The sequence below is a fragment of the Castanea sativa genome, chromosome 5, assembly GCF_040712315.1.
Source record: "Castanea sativa cultivar Marrone di Chiusa Pesio chromosome 5, ASM4071231v1".
Taxonomy (NCBI): domain Eukaryota; kingdom Viridiplantae; phylum Streptophyta; class Magnoliopsida; order Fagales; family Fagaceae; genus Castanea; species Castanea sativa.
In genome coordinates, this window is record NC_134017.1 from 69,483,768 (window position 1) to 69,492,996 (window position 9,229).

At 33.0% G+C, this 9,229-nt stretch overlaps 1 pseudogene; it reads right to left on the bottom strand.

The window, feature by feature from the left end:
* Positions 1-528: 528 nt before the first annotated feature.
* Positions 529-2,099, bottom strand: LOC142635684 (putative FBD-associated F-box protein At1g55030; annotated as a pseudogene).
* Positions 2,100-9,229: the final 7,130 nt, after the last annotated feature.

A 9,229-nucleotide genomic window follows, 5' to 3' on the forward strand; every position in this document is an offset into this window, starting at 1 on the left:
AACTAATTATTCAAGTGACTAAGAGAACATTAGAATTTTCGTAGATGATTGGTAGATCATCAAACAAGAAAAGAAAGGGGTAGAGCCAAATTCTAGCTGTTTAGAGCTTAAAGCACCAAACCAAATCAAGAAATTTGGCCGCAGATTTGGTGGAAAAGGAAACTGCATCATACCTCTCAACAGGCAAGAATTAAAACTGATGTGCTCATCTTAGAGTTTCTGAAGCCATTCAGTCAATAGGCCAGAAGATCCTCTAAACAACTAAAAAAAAAAAAAAAACGAAGAATTTATAGAATAGAGAGCGACAAAAACCACCGGCCTATGATATAATCAAAGCTGTAAAGCCAAAGCTTGCAGTAAGGTAAACCTGACAAAAGCATTACATGTACCAAGAGAATTTGGGATAAAAGGCCCAGGAAATACTCGTGAAATTTCAATTGCACAACTTATTGATCCTCTGGGAAGCATTAGTAACCATTCACGAACCTCCTTTTGCCTCCCTGAGCCCACTGAGAATTTTACAAGAGAACAAATTATTACCATTTTCTCCAATGTTGTAGTATCTCTCAGCAAATTCTTTACTACATGCAGTTCTCCTTCAGTTCCACAAATTTTTTTGAAAATTGTCTCGATTTTCTGTTTCATATATGGTCAAATTTTGAAGCATGGGAGCAGATATACAAACAGCATCCACATTCTCCCACTTGCAAAGAGCTAAAGTCAGATTCTCCAGGACTGGGCAACCTGAAAAGAGCATTTTGTTGAATAGTCCCCTTCAAAGGTAACATACTTAAGATACAAGCTCGAAACTTGAAAAATATATGGAACGGGGAAGCTTGAGCACACAGCCCATCTTTTGAGTCTAACGGCTCATCTCTAGAGTTAAGTCTTCTAGTGAATCACAACTAAATAAACGAGGAAACGTGTATGCATCTAGGAGTCCACAAAGGGCAAGAAATAACTTTCGAACATTGTGTGTAGTGCATGCAAGATTCATTTATTGATACGAGAAGCATCACATAGAACATCACATACAAGAGAAAAATACTTTGTCTATGGACTCGCGGAGCATAAGTACTCTTTCCACAAAATTCATGAAGAAGTCTCTCTTATAGATCAACTCACACAGTATACAAAACACAAAACTGGTAATGGACATCCATGGCGTTCCCATCTCTTCGATAATATGACTGTTCCAACAGCATCTCTTGTGGGAAGGAATGTTAGAATGTGCTGAAGAATTGAGTCAGGCAATTTGCTTATTCAATCTATGCCTTCATCAGTGCTCCATTTGTCATTAACCTTCCTGCCTTTGGCATTCCGTGTCCGAGTAATTACCTAAATGATTTTGATGGTTTCCCTGAATTACAAAATCCATAAGCCTGAATAAGATACCTTTCTTCATGGCATACATACACTCAACAGGAGTAAAACTTGTACTTCTTTCTCACACACTCTCTCTCTCTGGGATATTTACTACACATCGTGGTTAAGCTTTTGATAGTAAGTTTCATCTGTGAACCAAAAGATCCAAAACTAAAGGGTTGGCTCAGAAATACATATACATCTCATATGTATACAATTTAATCAATGAAACTGAGTGGACCCACTTGATCAAAATTCTAACTTCAACATTTTCCTTCCAATTCATTTTGCTTACACAAGTATATAACATTGCAAAGCTTCAAATTTTATTTTACTTGTATTTGTTTACTCGCTCTTAGCAGCCCAAGCACATTGATTGACGGTAATGAAAAACACCCAGAAATATTTTTGAAAGTAAGCAACTTTTTCCAAGACAAAATATCAAATCTAAACTCAAAATCAGTGACAAAACCCAGTATAGATTTTCTACAGCAAACGCATAACAATAACAAGAAACACATAAAAGTAAAACATATATTTATATTAAAAAAGCAATCAGGCATGGCTGAGATTACCTGAGTAAGAACCTCGAGTTTTGTAGTTCTACATAAAAATGGTGATGAGGTTGCTCCAGGGTTTATTCCGAGGTTTCTCTGTTGTGAAGATGGTCAGGCTCGTATAAAGAACAAGAGAAGGCTCTGAAACTTATTGTGGCGACTTGCCTCAAGTGCCATCTTAAAAGGGTCCTACTAATGGTATTACGGTACGGTACATTTTAGGACCGATGTTATCGACTTTTAATAACTATCGCCAAAGATGGTGCCTCAATATTCAATTTCTCAATAAAATAAATTAAAGATTTAATTACATATTTGGTCTTTATTTTTACTAGCATATAACCCACGCATTGCGCGGGAAACTTTAATTCTTATTCAGGGTAGAATATGAAAATTTAAACAATTCTTTGTTTCTTCCTTTTTTATTGTACATTGAATTCCAATCTCAAAAATTCCTATTTTTGATATAAAACATTAAATTACTAAATAAAAAAATATCAATGAAACATAAATTACAATTAACAAAAACACAACCCATAAACTTAAATTAAATCCAAACACAATCAAACGAAGAAAAAAAAAAGTCTCATATTTACAATGATAATTCAAATATATTAGGAATTGAATTTTTATAGAAAAACACTAATATTTTAATTAAGGAATTGAATTTTTGCTGTTGAGTATAAAGCTTGATTGGTACTGATTACTAAACAATTAATATTGAAAAGGGTGGTCATTTAGCTCTCACGAAAATATCCTATTCCTAATGAAAATAAGATAACCAAAAAATCAAATAAAAACTTATTCTTCATCATGACACCAAACCCCCCAGCCCCAATCATAGTTCTCGTAATTTAATCCCCATTGTCCATGACAAATTATCCCCATTACTCACTCACCTATATTAGTACTTCCATATTCTATTTTCATTAATAACTTACAACTGCTCCATGTGGCCTTAACAGGTGAACTTTAAAGTTTAAAGAAATGATAACTTCAACATGTGGCATTTTGCTAGGCCACACATTTATCTAGTTGCTGTTATTAATCAATACAAAGGCTGGGAAATGAACAATTTTATAGTACAAACATCTTTGGAACACAACTTGAGCTCTCAAACAAAGCATACAATATTGATAGACATTATAATGAGTAGAAACTACACTTGATGTGGCTCACTACATAAGTAACAGCATATTAATGCCCGTCCAAATCATGCGTCAATGTTGTTTCTTCAGCTTGCTTAAACTAAAAATCATATCCAGTTGCAATCAGTTAGTCTTAGCGCATAGAAAGTTGGTAGAAAGTCAATAAATAAGCCAAACAAAATTTAAAAAAAAAAAAAAAAAAAGAATCTTAACTGCTCTGGAGTTTCAATCTTCTCTCCCACTGTAGGTCATATCAAATCCTCCCTGATAAAAAGAAAAGGCAAGCAAATTAAATATGACTATCTTATAACTTCAACATGCATGTTTACATCTATAGCTCATGACTAAATTACATATATAGTTAATAAAACTTTTGCACAGGTGTGTTTGGCAAGCCCAAAACATCCACCTTTTTGAACTTATTTTGGCAGGCCTTACACTGGAAAAATCCTTTCCCCCTCCTTTTCTAGGGTACTATTAGCAAATAACCAATCAACAAAGAAATAATAGTCACTAACCCATGCAATGCACAGGCAAAATTCTTATGAAAGTATAGTTTATACATAAAAAAAGCTTTCTAATTTTACAGGAACTATATAATTGTAAAAATTCAAGAAGTGAGCTCTCCATTGTAATGAATAATTCATGTTCGAAAAGTAGTTACAATATGTTAACAATTCACCTACTTCTACTACTACTTTGGGCTTGGCTGTTTCTCAAACATCTTCTATATGTAAAGCAGCAAATAGGTTTACGCCCCTACCAAGTGAGCAAAAACAACCTTACCATGTGGCTAAGGACCATTCTAAGCAGTCGAAAGTAAGTAGAAGTAAACAAACCAAAATTGATGGCCTTTTTGTAAAAGAACCAAGATGCAAGCTAACACCAAAGTTGACATTCATCAAACATTAACGTGTGTGTGTGTATATTTTTTCCTTTTTTATTTTTTTATTTTTTTTTATCACAAACCACACATTATCATCAATAATAAGATCAAATTCAAAATCCCCAAATCAAGGCCTTCAAAGTAGAAAGGGACCTAAATACCCATACCCCATACTTCCTATACAACAGTAGCTATTTCATTAATTGAGTCAAAGAAAACAACCCAAACTATCTAAACCCCAATTTTGCTTCAAAACCAAGATGGAAAAATAAATTTTCCACCTTAAATAGCTAGAACCTAAAGAAAGAAAGCAAGAAAGAAAAAAAACCCTTTAAATGCCGGCAAGCCAAAGGCCAACCATTCAGCCACAGCAACCCAAAACACCAAAGCTGATCACCCACAACCACAAACAAAATTCCATGAACAATTGAAGTGGAGAGAGAATAGCACATAGGAAGTAATAACTGGGCAGGTAGATTTTCAATTGAAGAGCAAATTGGAATTCTTAACTTGGGTTTGGATTTCCTCTACACAGAAGGTTGGCTTCAGTTGCAGTTGAAGGCTAAAAGAGCATGAGAAGGAGAATCTGAACGGAAGAGAGGAGGCTAGCTTGCAACGCAAAAGAACATGTAACCACTGGATTGCATGTTCTTTGTATTCTTAACACGCATGTCGAATTTCCTACCAATTTAGACTTGATAATTAATTCGATATGAAATAAGATTCTTTGGTAGAGAATGACATGTGCCTTAGCAATCAATGCACGAAATTTATCTTTCTGAAATTTCTTAAAAATTATAATCAAACAACACCAAGTTATAATTTAAAAATTATGCATTAAAAAAAGAAAAAAAAAAAGCTTAAAGAAGAGAGGATCACTTTGTCAAAGTCCCATGACTTATGCAATCATTGCACAAAATGTTTGCCCCATTTTAATCTTATAGTATCAACACTATCTATGCATTTCAGGACCACTTTTGAATTTTTAAAGAAACAGAGTGCCAAGTAAAACTGTAAAATAGGAAAAATGACCGCTAAAATAGAAAAATTAGGATGTTGCATAATACTACAGTTTTCCAAAGTAATATGAAATCACAGGTCTATACTTTGGTGCTACTTTGTGTAAAATTATTCAAGTTTTTGAAGTGCTACATAAAATCACAGGGTCAGTCAAAGTTAGTCAATATCCTTAGAGAGAAATTAGTACCAATTCAGACTTGATAATTCAACATTTGTAATTTAGAAAGCAAAGATGAGCAAAATTAAAACTGGATAACCCATTTCACCTAAAAAATGCTCATATCCTAACACTAAATTATAATAATTCAAATTACTGCATCATGAAAGTTTGAGAAAGCTGTAAAGTGCAATGAATAAAAATGAAATTTCTAATTCTGTCAATGTGAATTAACTATATTCAAAATTACTTGAATTCTTTCTATCTTTCTCAAAATGTCAAAAATCTTCTTAAGTACCTCTTTGTTTGATTTTTGATGCCCTTACAAAGACAAAATGACATTGAGCAACATTTAGGAATTCACCCAGTGAACGATTTTTAAAATTCTTAACAAAAAAAGAAAAAGAAAAAATTGAAATCTCCAATGACTACAACTAAAATTGATATTTTAGACTACAACTAAAATAATGACTTACAGTGAATCTCTTTGGATGGGCAAAAAATCTCCAATGCTTGTCATGCTGCTTGTGTCTTAAACTCTCTCTTACGTTTGGCCTAATGGACATCTTCTATATCCGCCTGCCTTCATGGTTCCACTCAACCAAAGCCAAAACAAAAAATCAGAATTAAGAAGCAATCTTCGAATAGTTTGAGGGGAATTGAGAAACAAAAGGAAAAAAATTGATCTTGTAAAAAAAAAAAAAAGAAAAACAATCCATGTTATACCAATCGAAAAGCCACATAGAAGATCAAATAACCATCGTTGTTGGGCATGTAAAACGCCAACTGTCCAACAATCACCATAAAAACCTTCTCCCTTCTTGACCTGAGTTTGCTCCACTACCTTTCTCTTCTTTTCTAATAACCCATCTTCTTCTCTAATGACCCAGATAGCGAGCCAAAAAAAAAAAAAAAAAACAAAACAAAACAAAACAAAATATGAAATTGAAATTCATGAAAGCAAAGGAACAAAACCTAGAAACTGAAAATTTCTAATAACAATTCAGTCAGAATCTTATTTTCTTAGCCCTAATTTCTGAATTTAAATAAAGAACCAAAGCCGGTGTATCAAGCCAATTGAAAATACCAAAACCCTATCAAAATCAAGCCAATTGAAATACCCAAAGCCTAAATCATATTTAACTGGCAAGTAAAAAAAACAAAATTGGAAACTTTACCGGTAAAGCTTTTGGAGAAAGACCGGTCCGATCACAGTAAACATGTTCTTCACAGGGGAAGGTTGGGGAAAACGATGGAGACCATATCTACAAAATTTTTGATAGAAAACCCTAAAACCCAAAACAAAAATGAATCAAATCTAAACCTATCCAACAGAAAAAAATCAATTAAAAGTAACACTTCATACCCAAATCTGGAAAAATGGAAAAAGAACAAATTTTCCGGTTCAGTTCCGTCGATTTGGGTGGTTGGTACATGACCTAGCAGTTCTTGCTGTGCTTGGTGTCCAATGGTCTAAGTTTGGCTAGGGAATGGACAATGGCTGGCCTTAGATCTTTCTCCCTTTCTCTTGGGGTTCGATGAAAAACTCTGTTCTCTCTCTTTCTCCGTATACGGGCAAGCCTTTTGGATGTAATTTGCCCATTTTAAGCAGTTAGTGTTGTATTTATACTCAGAGACCATCTGACTATTTTAACGTTGTGATAGGAAACCTTTTCGAACGATGCATCGTACGATATTTTAAAAATTAAATGGTATACGTGTCTAAATTTTAAATAGGTAGTTATCCTATTTGTCAGCACGCCCTTAAATGTAGGAATTAATTTTCTCTCAGCTTTGTCTATTATATATATATAGATTTTTTGGTAACAGGTTTATCTTAAAAATCATTCTTATACTTTAAAATGTTTTACTTTAATCCCTATACTTTCAAAACTGTTTTAAAAATGTCTGGTCATTAGATGGATAAAAATTATTTATGTGATAAAAAAAAAATTTCATTCTACTTTATAGGCTCTACATCATTAAATTGATCTTAGTTTTATGATTACCATATGAGGATAAGGATCATTTTTTTTTTTGGTTCCATTATTTTATGTTTTTAAAAAAGGAAATGCTATGTGCATAACATATAAATTTTATGTGGCAGGTTATTACTCGCCATTACTAGTGAACAAAAGAGTAATTTCAGTAGTAAATTTAAATTAAAAACTTGTAATAACTTGCCAACTAATATTTATTATAAAAATATTGTGAGTATATCACTTCTCTTTTTAGAAATAACATTAAAAAGATGGACAAACCACCTATAATGATTAATTAAATCATTAGATAGCATTAGAGCATGATGGAGAAAAAAGGGGCTATTAATGTACGTTTATGTTTAATAAGTGATCAAAGAGGCCTTGAATTCAAGTTTCTTTGTCCAACACATTAAGCAAGCCTTGCCCAAGGTTTTACCAACCACATTGAATAGAAAACTGAAAAGGAGTCTGATTCCTAGTTCTTTGCTCTAATTGAGGTCAAATTGGTGATGTCATAACTAATTTAATCAATTATTTTATAATTATTAAAGTAAATAATAATAATTTTATAACCAATTATATTTACTAAGCAAACATATTTTAATTTCTGACACAATGTTCATATCCTATTTGTTGAATATTGCCTCAAATTCTTAACTCTAATTTTTCTTGGTGTGGAAGACAGGGAATCTTTTGGACATAGAAAGAAAATTATGCCTTATTGAAGAAGTAATAATTACACCTTTTGCATCAAGGAATAAGATTAAAGCCTTATATAAATATGTATTGTGGCAAATGACATTGTGACTTTTGCCCAAGGTTCCTCTCATATGGGGAGAGGAGAGGACTTGTAGAAGAACATGAGTGGATTTCTTTGAAGAATAGTTTGATAGATTTTTGGGGTTGAAAGATTACCCGTGGTTATGTGTTTGAGAATTTGTTGTTTTGTAAGTGTGAGAGAGTTATTGGGTGCATTGGAGTTTTGAGATTGTGAATTTGAGTTTGTGAGAGATCTTGTTTATGTTGGTGAGGTTTTGTGAGTATTGTTTGTGTGAGTTATGAGTGTAATGAGGTTTGGTAAGTATCATTATAATCCATATCGTTGGTAGAGAATTTTTGGTTGGCATCACCCTTGGATGTAGGCATGGAGTTGTTTGGTATGATTGTTTATTTTCTTGTTCGTGTGAATGCGCTTTCGCTAGCCCTAAATAACAAGAAATGATATTAGAGTTTCAACTATTGCACAACCCTATTTTAGAGTTATTGGTGAAATGTAATCCAATTACTACTTAACATGTGCAAGTTGTGGTGTGTGATAAAGTGTTTCCCTAGATTTTTCCATATTCTAGTGAACTACTTAAGCAACCCAAAATACTGTCCCCAAGCCAATAGCTTAGCAACTCCCAAACTATGTTTGACCTATGTTGTTTGGTTAACAATGACTCTACTTGGAGGAAAAACTTGAGGCTGTTTTGGTCGTGGTGCCGAGTTAGGAGGTAAGTAATTGAGCCTACTTGAGCCAAGTTGTATAGTATGAAAAAGTATCTAATTTTTCTACTGCATGTAACGAAAACTCTAGATACTTCCTCCAATAGAATAGGGATGATGAAAGGTTTAACCCTTCCATTAAGAGTGATGTTTCTTTGTATATTTATTCACACAAAGAACCATCTTGCGTACCATACTTATTCTCATCGATCATCTTACAAATTCATGTGAGTACACAATAGATTCAATTACTTACTCTCTCCTCTAATTTCCCATGAAATTCTTCGCCAACATCTAAAAGACTAGAAGAATCAAATGCAGTGAGCATTTGTGGCACTAATATGTTAAGATCGATCTTCTCCAATTGAACTCGAGTATGAGAGACTCAAGTTCTAAATGTAACCACATAATTAACTAATATAGTATGTTTCAACTTTAGTCACATAACTAATATGTTTGTAAAATAAACTTAATGGTCCAAAAAACCTATGAGCATCATATTGACTATTGATGAGTTTTGCTACAAATTTTATAACAAATATTTATAACTTGACTTAACAATAAATATGAGTTGTGAGAATTCAAAAACACCATAAAATTAATAACATATGTTTGTGGGTTATAAT